This window comes from Miniopterus natalensis, chromosome 4, assembly GCF_054644295.1.
Source record: "Miniopterus natalensis isolate mMinNat1 chromosome 4, mMinNat1.hap1, whole genome shotgun sequence".
In the NCBI taxonomy this organism is placed as follows: Eukaryota; Metazoa; Chordata; class Mammalia; order Chiroptera; family Miniopteridae; genus Miniopterus; species Miniopterus natalensis.
Window position 1 is genome coordinate 17,029,691 of NC_142084.1, and position 16,181 is coordinate 17,045,871.

The 16,181-nt window shown below is 55.5% G+C and overlaps 1 protein-coding gene across 2 annotated transcripts in view; it reads right to left on the reverse strand.

The window, feature by feature from the left end:
* The window catches only part of CXXC5 (CXXC finger protein 5), a 33,285-nt gene extending 29,682 nt beyond the window's left edge, over positions 1–3,603 (reverse strand). Inside the window, exon 1 of one of the 2 annotated variants that reach the window (XM_087816339.1) lies at positions 3,092–3,603. The gene's annotated coding sequence lies outside the window, so the exon portion shown is untranslated. Of the gene's footprint in view, positions 1–2,928; positions 3,025–3,091 lie in introns of those variants that run through there. The other variant, XM_087816340.1, reaches the window with a different exon arrangement.
* Between the last annotated feature and the right edge of the window lie 12,578 nt (positions 3,604–16,181).

Consider the following 16,181-nt stretch of genomic DNA (forward strand, 5'->3'; position numbering starts at 1 on the left):
TGGATAAACACACTTTGAGCCAATGAATGAATAAGTGAATTGCATATAAAGAGCAGGCAATAATAATAGTAATAACAGTAAGTGAGCCCCACCCCATCCTTGGCCAATTAAGGCATGCTCCAGAGCACCAGGCTTGGGGAGTTCTAACTTCATGATCACCAGACAGGGGCTCAAGGAAGCAGGCCTGGGTCTGGCTCATCAGTACCTCCCAATTCTCCCACCCTATCCTGCACCCTGGAAAGTCCGCTGACCTCAGCCAAGCCCACACTCCTCCCTCCCAAGGAGAACCCCATCTCCATTCCCCCCTCCCATAAATAACTAGATGGGATCCTAAAGAAGGTGGAGTATTTAATTCCCAGAGATTTGGTTCTTTATCCAGATGTAACCCTATCCACCCCACCCCACACTCCTGTGAGCCTCAGTTTCACACTTGTCAAATGCGTAGAAGACAAGCAAAAAGCTGGAAAGAGGCAGCAAGAGTTGGGGGTCTCAGTGGGAGCCCACAGAACATAGGCCTGCGCTGGCCTGGGCCCTGGATGCAGAATCCTCCCCTCCCCTTCCCTTCCCCCACCCAACCCAGCCCAGCCCAGCCGGGTGGACATTCCAGGCCTCACGTGATAAAGACGAGGCCGCTGGCCCAGGGGTAAGTCAACAGGCTCTGTCGGGGGAGAGATAGGAGGCCCGGGCCAGGGTCACCTGCTGAGCCGAGAAAACAGCCGGGCCCAAATACACACATAAATAAGGCGCCAACGGACAGCCAGCCAGCCAGTCAAGGGTCTGTCTTCTGCAGAGAAACCTTGGAAAAGGAGGTGGCATGGGGGAGGGAAGTGCAAGGCTGGCTCGGGGCTTCCCTGGGAGAACTTCAGCATCTGCCAGGATTGGGGGGTTACGGTGCGCGGGGAGGGGGAGGCTTCTACCAAGATCTCCAGAGACCAACCTCCCTCAACAGTTCCCACCCCTTCCCAGGGCAAAAATCATCCCCTCTCCCTCCTCCCCAAGGAGAGAGAACAATTTCCGTTCTGGGAGGGGGGTGACAGCTGCAGAGCGAGCTACTACCCCCCCCACCCTCGGCTCTTGCCTGAGTCTCATCCAGGGAAACTGCTAAATCAACACTACGCAGTAGTAGGTAACACCAGCCTCAGTCTCTCCGCAGCGATCTCAAAAAGGGGTTTGGGAGGTTTCGGGTTCCAGTTTCTGGGTTTAAAACCCAGGGTACGGGGTCTTTCGAGAGGGGATCAAGGCAAGCTGAGGCCAATACACCCCCTATAAACGTCTAATTTAAATGCTCCTTGGTTGCACCGAGGACACCCCCCCCCCGCCGCCGCCCCCGCCGCCCCCGCCGGCCGGGGCAGCTGAGGTGGCGCCGAGCGTTCAAATAGCGCTCCAAACAAGCCCGCAACGACCGCTCACGCAGCCCCCGCCAGGCGGCCCCAGCGGAAAACTTGAAAGGGACTCCGCCGGCCGCCCTGGGGCAGCTCAGGCGGGGGCGAGGGCTGAACCATCACACACGCCCCCCTTCTCAGCGCTTCCTGCGCAAATGCGGGGGGGGGGGGAGCAGGGCGGGCCACAAAACCGAACAGCACCCGCGGCGCGCGGAAAGGCGGGGGTCAAGAGGCTGGCTCGCCGGACCTCCCCTGCAGCCCCCCCCCAATCCAAAGACGCAACTCTCAGACCACCCAGCGTTCAGGGGGCAAAGTAGGGCGCGGCTGCCAACCCTACAGACCCCCGTAGCAGGAGACAAGAGAGCGGATCTTTCTGGATGAGTCTCTACAGAACACCCCCCCCAAATCTGTCGGTGCCTCCTTGAAGCCCATGGCGCGAGCCCAACTCCGCGCACCCCTTCCGATTCCTGAGAAGGGGGAAAAAAAAACAAAATGCGATCTTGCTCCCTCATTGGGCGCTTCAGCTCTTCTGACAGGTCCCGGAGGCGCCCCCCCATTTAAAAACTGGGGTCACTCACTTTCTGTCGATCTACAAATAAACAAAGCCAGGCGCACCCCGCGCTCCCCGCCGGAAAGCAGCCCATTCCGGGCGAGGACAACTTCCCCCAGCAAGAAAATTAACACATTCTTCACGCAGCGGTTCAGCCCCTCGCTCTGGGGAAGCCTCGGGGAGGAGGGTTCGGGGCCGAACTTCATGAATAAATGTGGGACCAGAACCGCGAGGTGGGCACCTGGGACACCCGCCTTCCACAGCTCCGCAGCGAAAGGAACACCCCCATTCTCTTTCCCTGGCTTTGCGCGCTGCTTGGCCACGCGGGGCTCGGGAGACAGCCTGAAAGACCCCCCAAGGCTGGAGAGGAAGGGAGAGGCCGCGGGGCGCTGTGAGAGGGGGGGCGTGATACTTTGACGGGAAAAAAAGGTCAAACTTGATCAGCCCGCCAGGCACCCTGAGGGCGGCGGGGGAAGAGAAGCGGGAGGGGAAAATGTGGCCGCCGCCCGCTCCAAGTGGAGGGGGCGACTCAGCCACGCGTGGTCCAGGGCACTCAGAGCAGTTACCGTCGCCCCCAAAAAACAAGGCTGCGAGTGGGGTCTGGTGGGGGGAGTGCGCGCCCGGGATCTCCAATCAGCCGCCCCCGCAGGCGGAGCGCCCGCCCAACACCCGGAGGTGAGGACCCGGGCTCCCGCCACCCCAACGCCCTCCAGCTCGAGTACTTGGGGAGAGGACGGTACCCCGCAGGAAGAGCCCCCGCCCCAATCCACGGCGCCCAACCCGCAGTCCCCGACCCTAAAACCCCTCTTTTTGTCTGAACTCAGTGATCTGCGACCGCGCCGACTGCGGCTTGGGGAGGCTTGGGTACAGCAGCGGCCACCGAGCGATCACAGACGCTAGGGCTCCCAGACTCTGGGGCTCCAGGGCTCAGGCTGCGGGCGTCCCCCACCCCTCCCAAACACGGAGCCCTCCTTCCCTGTCCCTGGCTCTCCGCACCTGAACTTCGGGGGAGCCCGCGCCGCCAAACTTTCCGCCGACTTGCAGCGAACTCCGGCCCCGGCCGCGCACCGGGCCCCGGGGGAGGAGAGGGAGGTAGGCGGGGAAGGGGAGGGGGCCGGCCTCCGGGGGGGTCGGGGGAGGGCCGTGGCTCGACACCTACCGGCTCTCTGAGTCGTCCAAGCCGCCACCGCCGCCGCCGCCGCGAGGACGAGGGGGAGGGGCGGGGCGGGGAGCAGCGCTCCGCTCTGGGCACCGCCGCCGCGGTGCGCTCCGCTCCAGCCCCACCGCCAGCCGTGCCCAGGTCCGGAGCCGGAGTCAAGCCGCCTTGGCTGGCCCGAGGCGGGGAGGGGGGGAGCCTGCAGCACCTGCCCCTCCTCCCCCTCCCCGCGGCCCAAATTAAAAAACAACAAAAAGCAACTAATCACCCCCGAGCGGAGCGCGGGGCGGCGGGCGGAGGGCGAAGCGTGAGGCGCCGGGACTCAGCAGGCGGCGCGCATGGCTGGGCGCGGGCTGGCCTGGGCTGGGACGCAGGGCCCGGCTTCGGGAGACAAGGTTCGGCTGCTCTTCTCGCTAGGCTCGGGCGCCTGCTCTCGCTGCCGTCACCGCCTCTGCTGCCGCCAGTGCCGCCGCCTCTACATCCCCGCTCAGGCTCCGCCGCCTCTGCCGCCGCCACCGCCGCCGCGCGCCCGCCCGGGCAGGAGCTCTGAACGCTGCCCGGGGGCTGCCAGCAAAACCCGGACCGGACTCGCCGCTCCCCCCCCCACCCCCCACCTCAGCTCCCCTCCCTCCTCCCTCCGCCTCCCTCCCAGCGCAGCACCGGCCACTTTGACGCCGCAGGCTCTGAGGCCGGAGCCGCAGCCTCGGCGCCTCGAGCTCCCAGCGCTCAGACGACGTCCGCCCAGTCTCAGCTCCCCAGCGCGCCCCGTCTTCACCTCTTTCCGCACAACTTTACAAAAAATAAGAGGTCCTCCCCCGTTTTGTGAGGGGTGCATAGGCTTGGACACCCACCATACGTTGCAATCTGCCGTCCCTCTGCCCAGTCTCTTCAGCGGGCAGCGAAACTACGATGACCAATAGGGAGGGTTTGGCCGCGCCCCTCAGCTCAGATTCTTGTAGGTTATCTCCCAGCTAGACGCGGGAGCCAGACGCGGGTTCGAAGACCCCACCCTTCCAGCGCACTTTCTCGGACTGGGTGGGCTATGGTTCTCCCAGAGGAAAAGGGCTCGGGAGATTCCTGTCCCCATTTCACAGATGAAGAAACTTATCCAAGAAAGGGAGTTTTGCATCCTCTTCGGATGGCAGTCCAAGCCCTGAGTCCTGGGGCTAAGGCACTCACATTGTAGTGCACTGGAACCGTGGTCTACAGACTCCAAGTCTGAAATGGTGCCTGTCTTGAAACAGCGCTCAACAGACACTGGTTGAAAGAGATAACAAAAGCCCAGTGGGTACAGATTTTAGGCCACCATATACTTGCCCTTGGTGACCCTACATCTGCCCAGCTTGGGCCGATGATATGGCAGGAGTCCTTTTTTCGCCATCTCAGGGGCCCATTGAGTAAACCCCAGGCTCCTATAATCCCAAACTGGAAAATTTCTGCAATTCTGTGGAATTCGTGGGGATGGGTTTGTGTTTCTTCTGGGAGGCAGAGAAAACACAGCCCCCAGACTTCAGACCCTGGGGGTGGGGGTGGGAGCAGAGCAGTTGGGGAAGTCTGCCTTGAGTTAAACAGTTGCAGCCCTAGATTAATTGGGGCCCAGATAACAGGGAGTTAACTGTGGCAACTAGGGTGCCTCCAGCCACAGGCCAGGTCTAGCCTCGGGAGAAGTGGTGGGAGAAGTGAGACACCAGCTCCCACCTGGATACTTCCTCTCCTCTGTGCAGCCTGCCTGTCTCTGAGGTAGTAGTGAAGGGCCTTGAGACCCAGGTTTCTAAGGGAGCAGACAACTGCCCACCCTCCAAGTCTAAATTTGGTCTTGGGACCTTGACTTAGCCAGGGGGTAGGGGAGTGAGGGAGGTGTCAAAGGACAAAGTTCACCTGGAACGTGTTTGTTGCCTCTCAACCTCTCCTGGCCTCCTGGGCCATAAGGAGTGGTCCCTCCCCAAACATTGTGGATACCTCCTCCCTTCCAGAAATTCGGAGAAGTGTCGTCCCTTAACTATATTCAAAGAATGACTCCCTAGGGGAGGTGTCTAGCCTTTCCTCTCCTGTCCAGCACCCTTCCTCAAAGGTAACCCAAGCAAACACACGATGTGGTGGAAGCAAGGTACTTGCTCTGGGAACAGTTTTAAGACAAGTGAACAACTCTAGATTATCACCCCTAAAATGCTTAAGGACAGACATTCTAGGCTGCACCCTGAGTGTCAGGTACCATATTGGCACTCACCATAGAGGAGGGTCCCAGGTCTAGATGCTTAAAGATATCCAAACACTTAGCCCATCTCCATCTACCTTTTCTGGGGAAGCTGAAACACAGACTGTGAGGAGGCACATGTTTCCCAGGAGTTAGCAGCAGGCCTCAGACGACTAGGATCCAAGAAATGAAGTTCAATCCTGTAGAGCTCCTGGAGCTCCTGAAGCTGAGGGCGGGCCAAAGCAGAATCAGGTCTGCACACCTAAAAGAAGTTTCATGTTGGCATCCATGGAAGAGGGTGCGGTGGGTAGTAGCTTCCACCTTAGGAAATTACTATGATCCACTTTTTTTTTTTAATCTTTAGATATTTCTTCTTTCCATTGTCTTTCAGAGAGAGTGGAAGGGGGAGAGGAGAGAGATAGAAACATTGATGTGAGAGATGTGAGAGAGACATTGATTGGCTGCCTCTGGCTCATGCACCCACCAGGGCCAGGGATCGAGCCTGCAACCGAGTTACATGCCAGAATCAAACCTGGGACCCTTTCAGTCCGAGGTCCAGGATCAAACCCGGGACCTCTCAGTCCGAGGGCTGATGCTCTAACCATTGAGCCAAACCAACTAGGGCTATTACCCACTTCTTTATTGGAGACCTATGCCCTCAATTTAGAAGAGCAAAGCCAAGGGGCTGCAGGCTACAATGGACATGAGCCAGGTGATCTCAATGATGACTTTCTTGGAGTAGGGATTTTGGTGTACCCCTGGCCCAGTTTAGAGGATGGACCTAGTAGTCTTCCCTTGTGCCTGGAAATTAAGAACTAGAGGGAGATCCAGACCCTCCCCTATCCAACCCAGGTAGGAACTAAGGGAGAGAAGGGCAGAACTGTTGACATGGAAAATGCAACATGAACAGGAAATGTCATGTGCAAGCCATCCACACAGAACTCTCCACCATAACAAATGAGACAAGTGGGGGAAGGATTGAGTGCAAAGTCTGGCCTTGGGGAAGGCCATCCCCATCCCAGCTCCCTTCCATAAGAAGTGAAGCCACCCTGGTTCACTAGTTCTGTCCTTTCTCCCTGTTTCCAAAGAGGAATATTTCAGTTTCACATTGTTATTCAATCAGCTTAGATTCAGGAAGCAAGTTCCTTAAGTGTCCAGCACCTTTGGGGGAGAGAGAGGCCTGTCTTCTAGGTAGGGGTATGTCAGTCCAGTACCCTGTATCCAGCTCTCAATGGCTGGCATTTATGAAACCATTACCCCGGGGAGGGCATTGTGCTAAGCAGCTAAGGTCCATTATCTCATTAATCCTTACATCTGCCCCAACAATAGTATCATCCCTATTTTTCAGATGAGGAAACTGAAGTGAGACTAGAACCAAAGTTGCTCTCCTAACCTCTGAGATTTGCTATCCTAGTGAGGCTTCTCACATATAGATCTGCCCTGGGGTTCATCTGCTTCATATCCTGTAGTGATTCCTCAAAGCCCAGAGGACTCAACCCAAGGCCCTTCCCCAGCTAGGCCTGGCTTGCTAACCAGCTCTATGCCCCCCTGAAATCCCTGGGCCCTGCTAACCAACACCACCCAACACTAGTGGTTCCTCAGAAATCCCAAAACTCCCTCTTCAAGTTTCCATGGGTTTGCATGCTCCCTCTGCCCAGCAGGGCTTTAATCAAGCTTACCTCATGAACTCCTCACTGAAGACGGACAGCATGTGTCTCCATTGGGAACCTCTGACTCTCAGCCTCTATTTGGCCCATATCTGCAGGGCCACCACTAATCTTTGTGCGAATTAGAAAAAAGTACTCCCTTTGGGCAGATATGCTTACCCCTTCTTGGCAGCAGGTCATGGACTTTCAGTCTTCCTAGCTTCCTTTGTCAGGGGTCTTTTTGCAGTGCATGCACCAAACTGTACTCTGTGGCCAGGCTTTGGGGCCCCTCATTTGTTCCCTCCTATGGCCACAGTGACCACACTGCACAAAAATAACTTTTATTTGCTCATTTGTCTCCCCACCCCCTCACTAACACCACCTATGAACGTTTTTTGAGGGTAAGGGAAAATCTCCTCCATGCCCTGGGCCTGTAGCCTGGGCACTAAGTAGGTACCACTAATGACAATTGTAGTCAATATCTTCTTCTGAACACTTACTATATGTCAGGCACCACATTAATTGCTCTGTGTGCATATGCTTATTTAATCATTGGGCTCAGACACCTGCTCAAGGTTACCAAGTAGCAAAACCAGGATTTAAATCCATGCCTTGTCTGAGGGATCTGCCTTTTCCAAGACTGCCATTTATCAGCTAATGTCGGTCATTGATTAAACATCCAATGGCTGGGAAATGGCTGCATGGAGAGAAGTGTAGGAGTTACCATCTCCAATAAAGATAGCCAATCCAGAGCCTGGCCTAATGTTTACCCCTCTTGGGCCCCAGTCTCCAGCCCCTCCCCAGTGTATCACAGAGAATGAGAGCAGGGTCATTTGGAGCCCTGACTCAGGACAGTCAGTCTTCAGTGGAGTCACACTGGACTGTGTTACTTCAACCAAAATCCCAGGGCAGGCCTGGGGGTGCAAACATGGGCAGGGGAAAAGACACAGGCCCAGGCCTTTGGGGTCTCAGCCTTCACATAAGTGTCATTGCTCCTTAAATCTCCCTACCCTGACCTTTGAAGGGACAAGAGAGCTGTGAAACTAGAGGGGAAAATTCAGAAAAGCCAGCTCTGTCTCTTAGGAAGCCAAGGCTCCTCCATTCCTGAGAAGTCAGTTTGGTGGCCCAAGCCTGGCCCTGAGCTTTGTAAACAGGGGAGAAGGGAGGAGGGCTGAAGGGGACTCCAGTTCCAAAACAAAATGACTGGGTGAGGCTGGGAGGGAGCAGAGACCAGGCCAACACACACACTCACGCTCCATATTTCCCCTTGCCCAGGCACAGCTACACACAAGCCACAGACAACCAGACATACCCCCATTCTCTGCTAGGCACAGGGAACTCAGCCTGTTTGTAGAGTGAGGAAGGTGAGTGGGGGCAGTTGGGGGGGTGCACATCTCGTCCCTGACAGTAACTCTTGACTTTCCTAGGCACAATCATTGTTCAACTGTCTCTCCTGTAGGAGTGGGACTTCTGGTCCCAGAGGTCAAAGCTGTGGCTCCAGGGCCCCGAGGGAGGGGCCTAGAGGTAAATGAATGGGGCTTGGGGGAGAGGGAGGGCAGAGTGTCCCAAACCTGGAGGCCCCAGACCAGGCCCAAAGGGAGGGGTGCCTTGGGCATCCAGAAGCCACCCAGGCCTGAAAGTGCCCTACCCAAGACCTGCAGGCTAGGGTGGGGTGGTTTGGGGAAGGCTTGTTGAGTAGAGGTGGAGGGGTGGGGCTCAGCCTCCCCTCGTAGACCATGCCCCAGATGGTAGAGAAGGGTGGTAAATGCCCCTCACCCTGGGACTTTTGAAAACAGGCCTGAGCCTCTCTCCTGGGACCAGGGGACCCCACGCAGCAGCCCCTACTTTGCCTTCCCCTTCAGATTCCTGAGAATGGGGTGCTCAGACAGTGCCTGGGGGTGAGCCCGGAATGAACTGCTCTTTGAACTGGCGGGACTGGTTCTGTGTCTAGCCGCCTGGGAAGTCACGGGTTGCTTGCCAGGCCTGGAAGGGAGGCCTCAGGAAGGGGCCCCTCGTAAATCGTTAACTCCCACAGCTGCCACCTCCACCACCACCACAGCCTGTCCCTTGGGGCCCCACCCCCAGTGGTGACTCTTGGTCCTTACAGAGCCCACCCCCAGGCCAGAAGTCATAGGTTAGAGGTAAAAGCCAGAGATCCCAGCACCAGAGCAAGTCCCTCATCCCAACTATGAGGAAGGAGGTGTGTGTGTGTGTATGTGGAGGGGTCGGGGTTTCTGGGGAAGGCACTTCTAAGTTCAGAACTTCTTACCCTAGTTTGCCCTCCAGCCTTCCTGTTGCAGCCCTAACCTTTGCCTCTTAGGGGAGAGGGTCAGGAGGTCTGGGGGGGCCTCCCGGGGCAGCCCCTGGGCAAGTCCCAACCCCATCAGACCTTTATTCTCCTCAGGGGGATAATTATGCCTGTCCCACCCACTCTACCTCAAGGAGTGTCACCAGGACTAGATAATGGAGTGAGCAAAAGAACTAGATACTGGTCAGAATTGGGATAGGACCCTCGGCATTGTTCCAACCCTGCTGCGTTGTGCTGGGGTCCCCCAAGGGAAATACTAAAGGCTGCCTTTCTGGAGACAAACCCTTTACCTGCTTGGTAATCTCTTTAGCAATCATAGTCCCATTTTGCAAATAAGGAAACTGAGGCTGAGAGGAGAGGTGACTTACCCAGGCTGTGGCAGCTACACAGAAACAGCCAGGATTTGAACCAGTTTTGTGCTCTCAGTGTAAATCCTTGAAGGGTTCCTCATCTCCTTCTCAAATTTCTAAACTGCTGGTGAGGAGACACCCTAAAGGGAAAATGGGCTGGGTAATCCCCTCCAGTAGGGTGTGTGTCTGTGTGGGGGGCTGATACGGGGTAGGCAGGAGAGTAGAGTGGGTAAGAGAATGGCAATGTCTCCCACCACCTCTCTGTGAACCCCTCCTCTGGGCCATCTCCCCCTCAGGTCACATACCCCCATGTGCTACCACAGGGAGGCTTGGCTGCTGCTCTCCAGACCCCCAGTAAGAATTCGCCTGCCCCAGACAAGCTAATGAGGGAGGATTGATGGTGGTGCTACCACCCTTTTCACTAGGGAGGCATCTCAGAAGCAAGGAGATGGAGACAAAAAATAAAATAAAATTCAACTTTTAATCAAGATTGCAGATTCAGAAAAGATTCATAAGTGAAATGATTCCCTGAGGAAATATAAAAAGTTACTTATGGCACGGCTAAATTGGGCATGCTTCAATCAGGGGCTGTTGAGAAATCATTAAGATATACAGGACGCTTTTTTAGATATATGTGAGCTCTGTCAGATCTGGCCCTGAGCTGGCTTGGCCTCCAGTGTCACCTCCTCCCACCAGGCCCACGGCTGGGGAAGGGGGGGAACCTTACCTACCAGGCCAGGAGCCACTGCCCAGAGGTTGCCACTGCCCCCAGGAGCCCAGAGACTCTAGTAAGGGAGAGTGGAGTAAAAGGGATTAGGGTTAGGCAGAACTTCTTAGTGTTCCATGTAGCTTTTTCCCTTTCCAACAGCATAATGGGGTGTAGCAGGGCAAGAACTACATAATTGCCCTGAAAAACTAACGAGGGGACCCCCCCTTCATTTCTCCTGACCCCTTTCCCTAATTCTTGGGTCAGTCTGAGGAAGTGGGTATCCTACTTGGACACAGAAGGAACAGAATGCCCTTTTATACTTGTGTCTGAGGGTTTTGCCCCGGGGGAAGGTTGGTCCCTCTCTCCAGGGATAACTGGGAGGAGTGAACCCCTCCCCAGGAGTTTTCAAGGATGATCACTAGCTTTTGAGAGAACATTCTTCCCTCCCCATTGTAGCCACCTTCATGTCTCTGGTAGTAGGCAAATTATCTGAGGTCTAACCCTCCTAGCCTGTAGCCTGCAGGGGTCTTTCTGCTCCTTGCTTTCCCATGACTAGGGCCAGGACATTAGTAAAACATGGAGGGTCTCTGCTGAATACTGATCACCCTCCGAATTCTGTGTAATCTTGGAGGCCAGGACTCTCAGGGCCTGGGACAGGGTCAAGGTCTTATGAATCTCTGTGCTTAAGGTCTGGTCTCCAGTTGGTGTTAAATGCTTATTGAAGAGGGAGAGAAGCAGGAGTGGCTGAACAATCTGTCCCGTGGGAGTAGGTGTGGAGAAGGGAGGTAGGCCAGAGCCTGCTTAGGGGACTGTAATGGCAGTGCCTAGACCCCTTTTCTTAGGCCCGTTTGCCTGGATAGCCCCCACTTCCATCAAATCATCAAGGAAGGCAAGAAACTCGAGCCGGATGGTGGTGGCCACACTGCCTTGTGGGTGACCCGAACCCGATCCTGGCCAGGCTGAGGCACTATTTTAAACCCCAGCAGCCTCAGCCAGCCTGGCCCATCTCTGGTTACAAAGCCACTGCCCACCTCCCAGCTACTTCCTCCTCCCCACCCTGGGACCCCCTAGGCTGGTGCTGGGTTCGTTGTGTCTTGGGGCAACACTGCTCTCTGTAGGCCTCAGTCTATCAACTGGCACCAGTGCCCCTCTCCATTCCCCCAGTTTTCCCCACTTAGGCACCCTCATCCCTCTACCCACAGAGGGACCTGTATTAGGGCCCAATCTCCCAATGGATGAGGGTTCTTTTCCACCCGAGTTAAGGGCTCACCCTGATCATAGAACCTGAAATGTTGGGCCTTGACTCTGCGGGGGCCAGAGCATGCAGGCCAGGATAGGGCAGATGCTATAGGAGGAAAGGAAGTACGTTAGACATAAGTAGGGACTTCCCAGCAGTGAGACTGTACACAAGAGAACTTTCCCTCACCTCAATGCTTGCCTGCCTGCTTGGGCAGGAAGAGGAAGGAGATGACTCCAGAGGGAGTCTGGCTCAAGGGCTTATGGGATGGGGGACTCAGGCACCATTCAGGCAGCCCACAGTGCCCACCCCTTCTTGGAGGGGACAGATTGGCACTCAGGTGGCCCAGCTGTCAGCTGGCTGAGCCTGCTGGACTTGTGTCCACAATCCTACTTTGGGCAGTAGCCCCCGCTGGCTCTGAAGCCTGTCAGCCCCACCCTCACCCAGTCCAACACCAACATAGAGAGAGGCAGCAGACATTGCCAGGGCACCAAGGGAAATGAGGCTGATCATCCATGCTGGTTCCCTCCACCTCAAGCTGGCTGTACAGAAGGCTATCCAGGTAGCCTAAGTACCCCCATGACTGTACCCGCTCCCTCACCCCCATGCTGTGTAGTCCAGCAGTGAGTTGTTGGCACCAAGCCTGGCGCAGCTGAGCAGTGACATCAACAGCCCTGCCACCACAGGCAAGCATGGTTCCGTCCAACCTGGCAGTTGGGGCCAAGGGGGCTGAAGGGAAAGGGTGTCTCCTACCCTTCTGAGCCTGAGATAGCTGGGAACAGTGCCGTTTTGGGAACTTGCCCCCCACTGCAGAGGATCTTTGACATTCCCATAGGGTCCTGGCTGCCCCTTCCAACCCAGAGGACTGGTCCTCAGGTTAGAACAGTCGTTCTCAACTATAGCTGACTTTGCCTCCCAGGGGGACATTGGGGCATGTCTGGAGACATTTTTGGTTGTCACAACTGCTGCTACTAGCATCTAATGGGTAGAGACCAAGGATGCTGCTAAACATTTTATAATGCACAGGACAAAGAATTAAATGGCCCAAAATGTCAATAGTGCTGAGGTTGAAAATCCTTGGGAAGCAGGAGGTATTCTACACACATACACAGGGTAGAGGCTCCTGTGGACTGAGGAATGTGGTGAGCAGCTTGCCTGCTCGCCTACCCACCTACAAGCCTCTGGGGGGGGGGGGGTGTTGTCAAAACTTTTCACCTACTGAAGGAGGGGTACTCAGACATATTCCACCTACCAAGCAAGCTCTACAGAGCCCTCTCCCCAAGGGGATTCTAGGCCTATGGAAAAGCGCAGGGACTGCCCTGCCGCTAACCCATTCCCAGAGGGCCGGCCCAGCCCGTGGCCAGTTGGAAGTTCTGGCCTCCTTCTCATTTCCCCACCACCTCCCATTTCTATTTAGGAGGCAGCCATGGTGGCTCAGCTCCTGTCTCTGGTTTCCTAGGGAGCTCTGCTGAAGCAGCCCAGCCTCCGTGGGTCCATCTGTCAGGGAGGCTGTTCCGCCCCATCGATTGCTGTTCCCAGGGGGCTGTGCTGCTTGAGGGACCCAATGTGTTGGCCAGATAGGAGGGAACCACACCGATAAGAGGGAGTGGGGGTAGCTTGGCAACAGGCAGAACTGAGGGGGGCTGACACTTCAATGAGAAGGAGCTAGACAGGCATGAGATATGCAGAGGGCCAGGGGTAGCAAGGCAAGAGGCTGGCTAGAATGACCTCTGAAGCCAGCTGGTACCCTAAGGACCCAGTTTTGCTTTTGGACACACCAAATTCCCACTTGCAAAGACAAAAACAATAATAGCTGACATTTACTGAGCAGAAACAGAGTGCCCAGCATGGGACTGGGGGTTTTGCACATCTCTGCTTTCATTTGAGGCTCACATCCATCCAAAGCAGGTGCTGTTAGTCTCCTCTCACGGGAGGAAGCCCAGAGAGGTTGTAACACTTGTCAGTAGCCACACAGAGGAGCTGGAGCTAGATTTGGAGGAAGGTCAGCCTGGCCCATGGCTGTGCCCCAGCCTCAGACAGCCAGCCAGGCCTGGAGGGGGAGGAAACTTGTCTAGCCAGGCAAGAGGCCCTGCCCACCCTCCCCTGGAGCCACCTCCTCCCCTGGGCACTGTGACATCTGCCCTGCTTCCCGGCCCCAGACAGCTGCTCAGAGCCACGTCAGCACTTCCACTGGGGAGCCTGGAAACTGATTCTGGCCCCTGGGCAATGGGGGACCAGGGAAGGCTTAAAGAGAGGGTGACCCACTCAGCTGAGCAAGCGAAGGGTCTTGTGACCATGGGCCATGCTTCTCTGAGCCTGTTTTCCCTGCTCGCTTGTGCATGGGTGACAAGGCTGTGGCAAGGGGCTCAAAAGAGGATACAGTATCATACTGGGTAGACAGAGAACAGACATTCCCACACAGCCAGAGTGGTGGGATGAACTAGTTGTGTGAATGTAACCAACTGTATGGTTGTGTGGGGCTGTCCTGGGCAGCCTGTGACCCCCACTGTCCACTGCAGCCAGGTGATCATTGGGGGTGGGGGAGCTAATGGGGGTAAGGGGGAGGGTGGGGAGCTGTGTTGGCCCAGGCCAGCACTCTGGCTGGCTAAGGCCAGAGATAACCGGAGCCTCCCAGAAAATCATTAGCATCTGTTTGGGCCACAGCAAAGTTGGCCAGCCTGAACCTCCACCAGCGCCCCCACCAAAGCGGGCGCATGGACTAGACACCCCCCTCACCAGGCCCAGCTCAAATTGGTGTGGAGACAACGTACATTCACCCAGGAAAGGGGAGGGGCCTGGGTGAGGGGCGGCAGGACCGGCAGGCAGGGGTCAGAGCCCTTTTGGAGCTGTGTGCTGTCCGGGTGTCCTGGCCTGGTGTGGATGCTCCGATCCGCGCTCTGGGCGATCCAGGCCGGCTCTTGGCGATCCAGGCCGGCTCTTGGCGGCGTCCGCGCTGGCAGCAGCCCAGGGAGTGTGTGGAAATGACACCGCCAGGGCGGCGGAGATCCCCCCTCCTGACATTGGCTGGAAAGTGGAGCAGCTCGTCAGGGACAATCAATGGCGATCGATTGCTGCGAGGCTCTGGCGGACAGTGCGGGGGAGGGGTGGCGGGGGCTGAGGTCAAACAACACACAGACCCGCAAAGGGGAACAGCAGCGCTGGGGTCACACGGACAATCTTTACAGGGAAACACCACTATGGGCCACCACCACCACAAAGGAGGCACACTCACCACATGGAGTTACACCACAAACAGTTTGACACAAGTCATGATACAACAGGGTCAAACAAATGGTTCACATGGTTACATACAACAGGGTCACATACACAACTATACAGTTGGTTACTGTCACACAACCAGTTCACCTCACTACAACAAGGCCTCATACCACAACGGATGACCCTACACTAGACACCCACATCACCAGGACACAAAATGAGTCATATATTCCACTAGCTGGTCTCAGCCACACAACAGTAGGGAATTATAAACTCTGGCTCCACAATAAAGTCACGCAACAAAGCAAAAAAGTCAGCCACACAGCCAAATTATACATCATCACCATCTCAAAAAAACACTGTCAAATGGGTATCACACTATGCAACAATACAATGGTGTCCCATATTGGCAATATGAGATCAAGAGTCCAAGTATACAACAGAGCGACACAGCACAAGTTGTACCCCAGCAACTAAGACACAGATGCAGCTGTATCACATCCCCCAACAAAAACATAGGGTATCCCTCCAAAATGTATATACACACTTTGAATAATAAGGCAGTGTTTATTAAAATACATTTCATTTTCAAAACTGAGCTATTAGCTGTTAAAGTGTGTATACATTTTTTTAGGACACCCTGTATAACAGGGCACAATAAACAAACACTGTGGCATAGGCAAACAGCATTAACTCACGGGGCCAGGCACCTGTAAGTGCTCAAAACACAGAGGGTCTTGGGATCATTATTTTAACAGTTAAATACTAGTAAGTCATATCAATGACTATTATTATACATATCATAATAATCTACCATTACACACACCTTGAAAACACAACTCACATATCACAAATACAACTCACACTGCTGCACTCTCCTGCATAGTAGCCATACATTATCACTTCCTCTAGTAAACAGCCATAACAACCATACGTACTCTGGGACGGGTGGGGAAACCACCCCCAATCTCTCACCAGGTGCATAGCTACTGACCCTATTTCCTGCCACTCTCACGAAGTTGTAGAACACAAGGCACCTCCCCACCCAAAAGTGATCCAGTTACACAGGGTCTCAGAACCTACCACATAAACTCCTTAAGGACCTCCCTAATCAGTCACTCTCTGTATTCCATTATTTTCCCATGCATAAACTGAGGCATCAGCTCTAGAGCCCTCAGAAAAAACACTCCCTAGTCCAAATCCAAAGCAGGAAACAGGGCTAGCTCCTGATCTCAGCCATCACCCCCCACCCCCATTCCCAGTGGTGCATGTGCATGGGAACAGGGCCAGATCATCATTCCTTCAACACACCCTTATAGGCCACTCCTGTGGTTCTAGTGTAGGGCCAGCTGGGCTGTAGGGCTCACTTCCTCCAGTTAAGGCCTACGTCCTCCCCAGGGGCTTCCAGGAATCCCTTGCAGCCAGGGAGC